General features: G+C 40.7%; 1 long non-coding RNA gene across 1 annotated transcript; it reads right to left on the reverse strand.

Moving 5' to 3' along the window:
- Window positions 1-877: 877 nt before the first annotated feature.
- Window positions 878-7,216, reverse strand: LOC120369849. The gene is made up of 3 exons (XR_005583464.1): window positions 7,092-7,216; window positions 4,049-4,122; window positions 878-1,010 (listed from the first exon to the last, which is right to left on the reverse strand). It is a non-coding gene; the product is annotated as an uncharacterized LOC120369849 (long non-coding RNA).
- Between the last annotated feature and the right edge of the window lie 741 nt (window positions 7,217-7,957).

Below are 7,957 nucleotides of genomic sequence, written 5' to 3' on the forward strand. Positions count from 1 at the left end.
CACAGAGCTAGAAGGGCTACTTCAACACTCATCTTTACATTTTTGTTATGGTGCAGTTCTCAGTGTCTCCAAAAGGTAAATAATACATGACAAAATCTACTGATGTTATGGAATCTTTGAGTGGTGTTTTTCTTTAAATATTAAACATTATTTTTGAAGTCGTATGAACTATGCACAGTTGCACTCAACAATTTTCCCGTTAGAAAGGAAATATGCCATGCTCAGCCAATTTTTTTTTCTTTGATGTCCATGCATAATCATGTTATGTAGAATTTCTTTTTAACTGTGGTACTTCAGAATAAACTATATACTATTACCATACTTCTTATTTTATTCTGAACTAAAGACAAGGATGATGTTTTGGGGTCCAGCTCACAAACATTATGTGCAGACTTCATGTTTTCTGCTTGCTTATGCATGCTTACAATGGATCTGATATGTACAAAAAATTATTCTTTTCATTACAGAGGACTCAGGCAATCCCCCAAATTAAGCATATTAACGCATAAATACTCAACTAAGTGTTCTGTGTACATTTTCTTCCCTAAACAAACTATTTAAAATGTTTGGGGAAAAATTCCCAAATGCAAAGCTTAAATTGACTTTGGTAAAGGCAGGTTCAGTGTTTACAGTATTCCCTCATCTACTGGTTTGCTTCAGCCTCCAATTTGAACAAAACACTTCTCTGAAAAGCAGAGGTAATATAAAGGAAATAGTTCCTTTAAACAAACTTTTGAAAAGGTGTGTGGCTTAGTGAAAGCTGCATTTCAGCAGAGTGGCACAGCAGGAACCTGAGGGGCCCATAACCAGAGGTCAGTGGATCACCAACAATTGCATCGCTCAAGGTGCTCCAATGACACAGTCATTTAACACGTGGCTTTTGTGTCTATCCAGCAGGGGGTCTTTCATATTGATTTTAGAAACTCCTGTGACAGTATGAATTTTACATTGTGCCAGATCATGAGCCTTATTCCGCAGCCCTCACTGTAAAACCTCCATTCTTTGGACACCTGGGGAAAAAATCCAAAATGCAATTTAAATATTCACATTTGGATGCTAGATTAATTATTAATGAATTATTAATTCACTCAGACTATATATGAACTAAGACTCATGGAAATACAGTTTAATGATAGATTTAAATGTAAATGTGTTCTCTATGGGATGGACTTTACAATTATGCTTCAGAAAACATTTATTTTTCTAGTTGTCACTGTACTGATCACTGATTTAATAGTTTACAAAAAAAAATTGCTATATGCACCACATTTGTGGTGCTCCGATAGCATGGTACAAAATTTCCAAACTGAAATGGAACACAGATTTCTTTGATGTACAGTCAAACCTCACAATAACGTGCCCCACCATAACGCGAAATCGCATCTAATGTGATCATAAGTTGGCTCCCCTTTAAGGCCTAATACCAGTGGTCCCCAACGCCATGGCGCCTGCCGGGACATTGATGTGGTCTCGCCTAGTGCCCAGCAGGGGAGAGAAGCTGCTGCCCCTCGCCTGCCGGGGACAGAGAACTCCGAGGCTGCGGGCGCCGGTGCTCACTGTCCCCGGCAGGCACGGGGCCGCGGCCCTGCGCCTGCCGGGGACAGAGAACTCCAGGTCTGCGGGCGTCGGTGCTCTCTGTCCCCGGAAGGTGCGCGGCCGCGGCTTCTCCCCAGCTTCAAGAGGATCCATGACCCCACGCCTGCCGGGGACAGAGAACTCCGAGGCTGCGGGCGCCGGTGCTCTCTGTCCCTGGCAGGTGCAGGGCCGCGGCTTCTCTCTGGCTTCAAGTATAGCAGTGCACCGGTGCCTGCAGCCTCGGAGTTCTCTGTCCCCGGCAGGCGTGGGGCCGCTGCTTCTCTCCCCTGATGGGCACTAGGCACTAGGGGCACTAAGCACTAGGCAGCGCACATCAATGCACCGCGTTGGGACCACTGACTTAAACTGACCAGTTTAAACCCTGCTATACTGCGACCCCACATTTATCGTGATGGAATTTTTTGGACCCCAAACATTGCATTATAGTGGGGTTTCACTGTATTTTGATAGACTTCCCATCCACTTATCGTGAGGTTTTCACACTATTTCTAGGACAGAAAGAAAGTTCACTATAATTGGTCATGGGCCTCACTCCTTTGGGCTGCTCAGCAGTTGGAGCTGATCCTCAGATGTACCTGCATTCAGCAATGGAAGTAAATGTACTCGCCCAATGTACTCGCATGCAGTGGTCATGCCCTGATTGGTTCTGGCCTTCCACTGCCCCTTGGGGATTTTGTATGAGTAAGGACTGAATGAAAACCCAGTCAAGAGCAGAGTTTTGGTTTATTATTATTTTATTGAAAGTGAATGAACTGAATAATGAATTCATGCCAACAATGATGACTGGCAAGTGATGTGCTGATAGAAAGTATGTGTAGGAAAATGTGAATTACTGGTATAGTAACATATCAAAAGTAACATATCCCAGAATATTGAATCTGGGAGCCAATTAGGAGAAATTGCATTCTCTGAGGTAGGGTAGCAGGGGTGAACAGGAAAGAATCTATACCCTGAAACACTGCCAATATCATTCTTGAGTGTTTTGTTACCTAGATAAGAGAGAAAGCATCTTTTATCTCGAGACAGAATAGAGGAAACTGAGCTATTACAGGAGAATTAATATTACAACCTGATGACAACAGCTCCTGCATGGGATGTTTGGCATTCCCGTATGCATTTTTGTCTGACAGGATGTCACATAAACTAGATGTAGAAAACGGGGGGTAAAGTCTGTATCATGAATGAATCTAGTAGCTTCACTGTAAGATAAGCCAGATAGCTTTGCAGAAACATTGATATCACTCAGCTTTAGAATATCTCTATTAAATGAATATTGTACTCAATAATTAATGATAATACAATTAGGGGAGCACTGACATGCTGAAAACAATTTTTTTTTGTGAGGCCTGTTTTAACAAATTATAGGGTGAGATCCAGAGCCGTTGTAATGATTTCTGTGGAACTCAGCCAGCTTACCCCAGTTGAAGATGCAACCCATATCATTTAGTTATGTTGATAACAGGACATGAAATTATTGTGACGTGATGTGACTGTCATCATCTGACATTGACACGCTGGATGAAATGCTAATTTCTGAGCCTATTTTGATTTTGTTTTAAAAGGGCAGTTTATTTTTGGCAGAAAAAAAGAAATCAGACCAGACACTCGTGCCCTAAATAATCATAGGTAATTAGTGAGTTCCTGGGGAAAAAATCCAAAGCCTTTATTACTATTGAAGATGGGCACAGGTAATAATAAGTAAGTCTCTAATTACAACAAAGTCTTAAACTAAAGAAAAAAACAAACAAAGCCTTATTATAAGGGTATGAAATTTCAAATGAAAATATAATTGGCTTGCTACGTTTTTAGGCTGCATTACTTAACTGAAATATTATTATTGTAACTTTATTACGAACATTTGAAATAGATATTATTGTAAAGCAGTTTTAATTCTCTCTTGTTCTCATTCTCATTATTTGGCCTGCTGTCCCCCTCAGTGCCTCATTGGCCTAGAAATGGCTTTCAGTCTCTGTTCCTCTAGCTACCTCTGTTTTGTTGAGTAGCACATTCTCTGCCTCTCTTGTGCAGTCTCTTCACAGTTCTTTTCATAACCAGTTCAATTATCACATGCACAGAACTCCTTGTTTCTTGAGTGGCTTTTCTAATTTTGGAACTTTCAGTCCCCAGCCAGTGGAGTAATGAAGACCGGTTAGTCTTGCAACCTATACTCAAAGTAAAAGAGTTTTGCTAGCTATTTGCTGTATTAAGGTATTCACAAATGGGTTCTGAAAAATCATCCTGATGCAGAAGGTCTGAGAAACGCCTTATCATTCCTTAAGCCCATAGGGCTTAATTCACAATTTTCTTTCTTGTTTTATTCCAGTGAAAGTCACATTGCAGTAATGCAGTGGTGAAACATTGAATTTAGTTCCAAATGCATAAAGCCCAACTGATCGGGCTTTATGTGGGACAAATGCAAGGGAACTAGGAAAGCAAAATCCACCCCACTCACCTGGTTCTAGGGCACAGGGCTGTAATGTCACTTGGTACTTTGGAGTAGCAGCAGCTGCTGTTGTTCTGCATCACCTGTACGGGAATTAGGGGCATTAGATACGTGCAGTGGAGGATCCTGCATTACCTCCCCTGACCTATTTCCATAAATCTCTACATCGGCCAATGTAGGGCCAGTTTGAAGACCTCTCTATAATGCACAAAGGTGTTATGTAGAGGCCCCCTGTATGGCTGCTCTGTACCCTCACACACCCGCCCTCCATAGCAGGGTGACTTTTACCCTTATTGCATTGTTATGTGCATAGCACTACACCTCATGCAGGAAGGCTTTCTGGGCAGAGGCAATTTTTATCTTCTGTACCACATCCTGGTCCCATTGGTTATCAGTGAAAGTTGCAGTATTGCTATGGCAACACCGTTTACTTGGTTTCTTGACATTCTGATTATGGAAAACAAGTAACAGAATAATGTAGCAGAGCAACAGATGGCACTTTGGTATAAATCTAAATAAAGAAATAATAAATAGCAACACATACCTGCGGTAGATGATAAACATTTTCAATGCCTCTAAAATAATTCAGTGCAAATTGGACCCTTTAAGATCAAAATCCCTACTCTGAGGACTGCAACATGTGAACTTGAGTGTATCATCCAGACTGGTGGCTACTAAGATTTTGAACCAAGGTTATGTGGTCTAAAGCATTCCTTTGAATATATTATCATCTTGGTGGCAAGATATTACTTTTTCCATTTTTATAAGATTATATTTTTCATAACTGCTGCGGATTATATTTCTTGTTTGCTGTTTTGTTGTTGTTTTGGTCCCAGGATATTAGAGAGACACGGTGGGTGAGGTAATATCTTTTATTGGAACAACTTTTGTCAATGAAAGAGACAAGTTTTTGAGTTTACCCAGAGATCTTCACAAGCATGCCTTCATGGGAAGAGTCTGTGTAAGCTCAAAAGCTTGTCTCTTTCATCAACAGAAATTGGTCCAGCAAAAGATATTACCTTGCCCACTTTGTCTCACAGATTACATTGACATTAAATCATTTGCTGCCCTGGAAAGTAAAACAAGTGAGCTTTTTTTTAATGCAGTTTTAATTTACAAAACTGATATTGAAAAGCCACTACTGAACAACCTGCAGCACACACAGCTCCAGGAATAACCAAATAACATATCCTACAGGAACAAATTTTATAGCAGCCTGGGGCAATATATTGGGTTAGGGCAGGATATTGGACACATGTTGGTCAGTTATGTTTCAGGGGAAAAATGAATAAATTGTCTGCAAAAAAGACATGAAATAGCAAATGTAGAAAATGTTGATGCAAGCGGGAGAAGCCAAACCTAATCTGCTCACAGGTGCATCAAGGGATTTAAACGCTTCAACATAATGGACACAATGGATTGCTGGTGCCATCCAATCAGTCAGTCCTAAAGTAAAAAATGTTACAGCAGCCGTGGAAAACATATTGAAACAAGTGAGCAGTCAAGAAGAGAATGGACTAGCATTTAACAGCCATAGATGATGATAGCATCCCACTTTCACTCCATATGGGAGACCTGGAGAAAGGCATTGCCTCCTGAAAAGAAAAAAAATGGGGGAATTGGAGAGCAGGAGTTGCCAAAGTAACATCAGGCTCTTTGGATTTCCCAAGAGTTAAGAATGCTCAGGCCCGATGGTGTAGTTTGGAAAATGGATCCCAGCTGGGCTTTCTAATCGCACTCACTCTCTCCTCTAATTAAGGAAGCTAACTGTAATACAACAATGGATAAACTTGGGGCAGATGTTAAAAGGTGGGGAAAAAACTATCCCTAATTTGGCATGGAAATAACAGACCATCTGTACGCTAGTAACAACATATTTCACTCATTTCAAGCCCTGCTAAGTAACACAGTATGCAAAACTTAGGTTCTGTTTTTCTTTAAATACTTGCAAATGTGCAGTATGGTAGCCGTGTTTAATATATTAACATCAGACAATGCTTCACCTATATTATCCAAGACAAGATTCTTTATGTTCTCTAGATAAAGCTGTACTGCTTGACACTGTACTTATAATGCATCAAATGGATAAAAGGCTTATTGCAAAATCTAGATGGAGGAAGACTTAAGAATCAAAATCTTCCCCAAAGAATGGGAAATATGTCTGCAAAATGTTAAGGCTGCCACTAATTACTGTGGATTTCCTGTACATTGGATTTTTCATCAGCAAGATAACCTTGTCTCATGCAGAGAGTAAACATTACTTTGAGGGCTGATACTTCTTGCAGTTAGAGCTGGGCAGACAGATTTTTTTGGTTTGCTGGCAATTTTGAAAAGTAAAACAAACACCCCAAAACCTTTGAGGTCAAACAAAAACATTTTGCTTTGATTTTGACCATTTTGAAACAAAAAATGGTTTGTTTTAAATTGAAAAATTGTTAACCGTTTCAGTTGCTTTTTTTGTTTTAATTTTTCTTCAGACAAACAATTCTGTGATGTCATGAATTTGTGGAACATTTCGGTGTCAAGGAATCTGCATTTTTCACAGAAAAATTCCACCCAGCTGTATGTGGAGTGACTGTAATAACACCACTGACTCAGAAATGCTATTGGCCATGTATGTAAGATCCCAGGACATCAAACCCTGGTACAAATTGGGGATTTATTCATATTGGGGCCAATCCTATCCCAGCTTCCACAGTCTCAGTGACTGCCTTCCTTAACCGCAGATCCAGTGCAACATTATGCCACATTTGCAACTCCCTGATCCTGGAGCCAGCTGGGCAATGGTTTTGACCTGGAAGCAATAAATCCCTCTAGGATTGTTTCAGCAGCTAAAGTCTTTAACAGCACAGTGATATTCCAGCCATAAACCTCTCCTGTCACACACACACACACACACACACACCCTCTCCTGTGTCAGGTGGAGGGATGTCACAGAGCTGACCGAGTCAATTAGGGATTCATTCAGATGGGGAGAATCGAGCTGACTGACTCAAGCAGCTTTAAGGCAGTATGTAGGAAATAAAGTGGATTTGGAGGGTATGCATCTCACCTGCACAGGGCTCAGCTCCACAGGGCATGGGTGGACTGTGGATAGGACAAGGCTGAGGGATCCACTGCTGTGTGGATCTTCTGACATCTGTTGTATCGTAGGGGGCAGCAGTTTTATGAAGAAATAACTTGAGACGCAGAATGAGGTAGACCTTGAAAAGCCGCCATTTATTGCCACACACAGAACTAACCAACAACCAGCCAAAACCATCAGGGGTATCCCCTAATAATCTAACTCAGTTGCCATAGCAACAACAAGATTCTATTACTACGATAACCAAATACACAACAAAATCTTCCCTTGGCCTCTGGGCTTGTTAGGATGTTCAAGGACTCATGCATCTGCCCAATGGCTGTTCAGGTTGTTGACTGACCCTTTGTGTTTATCAGAAAAGTAGCACTGTTCCACTTGGAGCAATGTAGCAAAGGTTATCCCAGATTCCATGTTGCAGCATTTCTCAAGCATCAGCTGTACAGCACCCCCCGTGACCAGCACAGTCCCAGTGACTGCATAAAAATGATAATGTTGATCTTTGCTATTTAAAAACTAGGAAGCAAAGAAACTCGTTTCCTAAAACAGTTAAATGCTACTGAATAAAAAAAACAAACATAAAAAAATATTTTTTTCCTGCCATCCTCTCATATTGCCTTTCCTGCTGCTCCTCATTACCCAAATTGCTCACTCTTATTTGATGCTGGAAAGATCCGTGACCTCACCAAAGTAAAATTTGCTAACTCAAACCATTATCGTGTGACACAAAGGGCTGAGGCACATCTGTCAACACTCCTGTGCTGGGTCACCACAAACATCTGATTATGATTTCATAAACAAAACTATTTCTCCAATGATTTTTGAAAATTCTCTAA

This window comes from Mauremys reevesii, linkage group 8 (assembly GCF_016161935.1).
Source record: "Mauremys reevesii isolate NIE-2019 linkage group 8, ASM1616193v1, whole genome shotgun sequence".
Lineage (NCBI taxonomy): Eukaryota > Metazoa > Chordata > Testudines > Geoemydidae > Mauremys > Mauremys reevesii.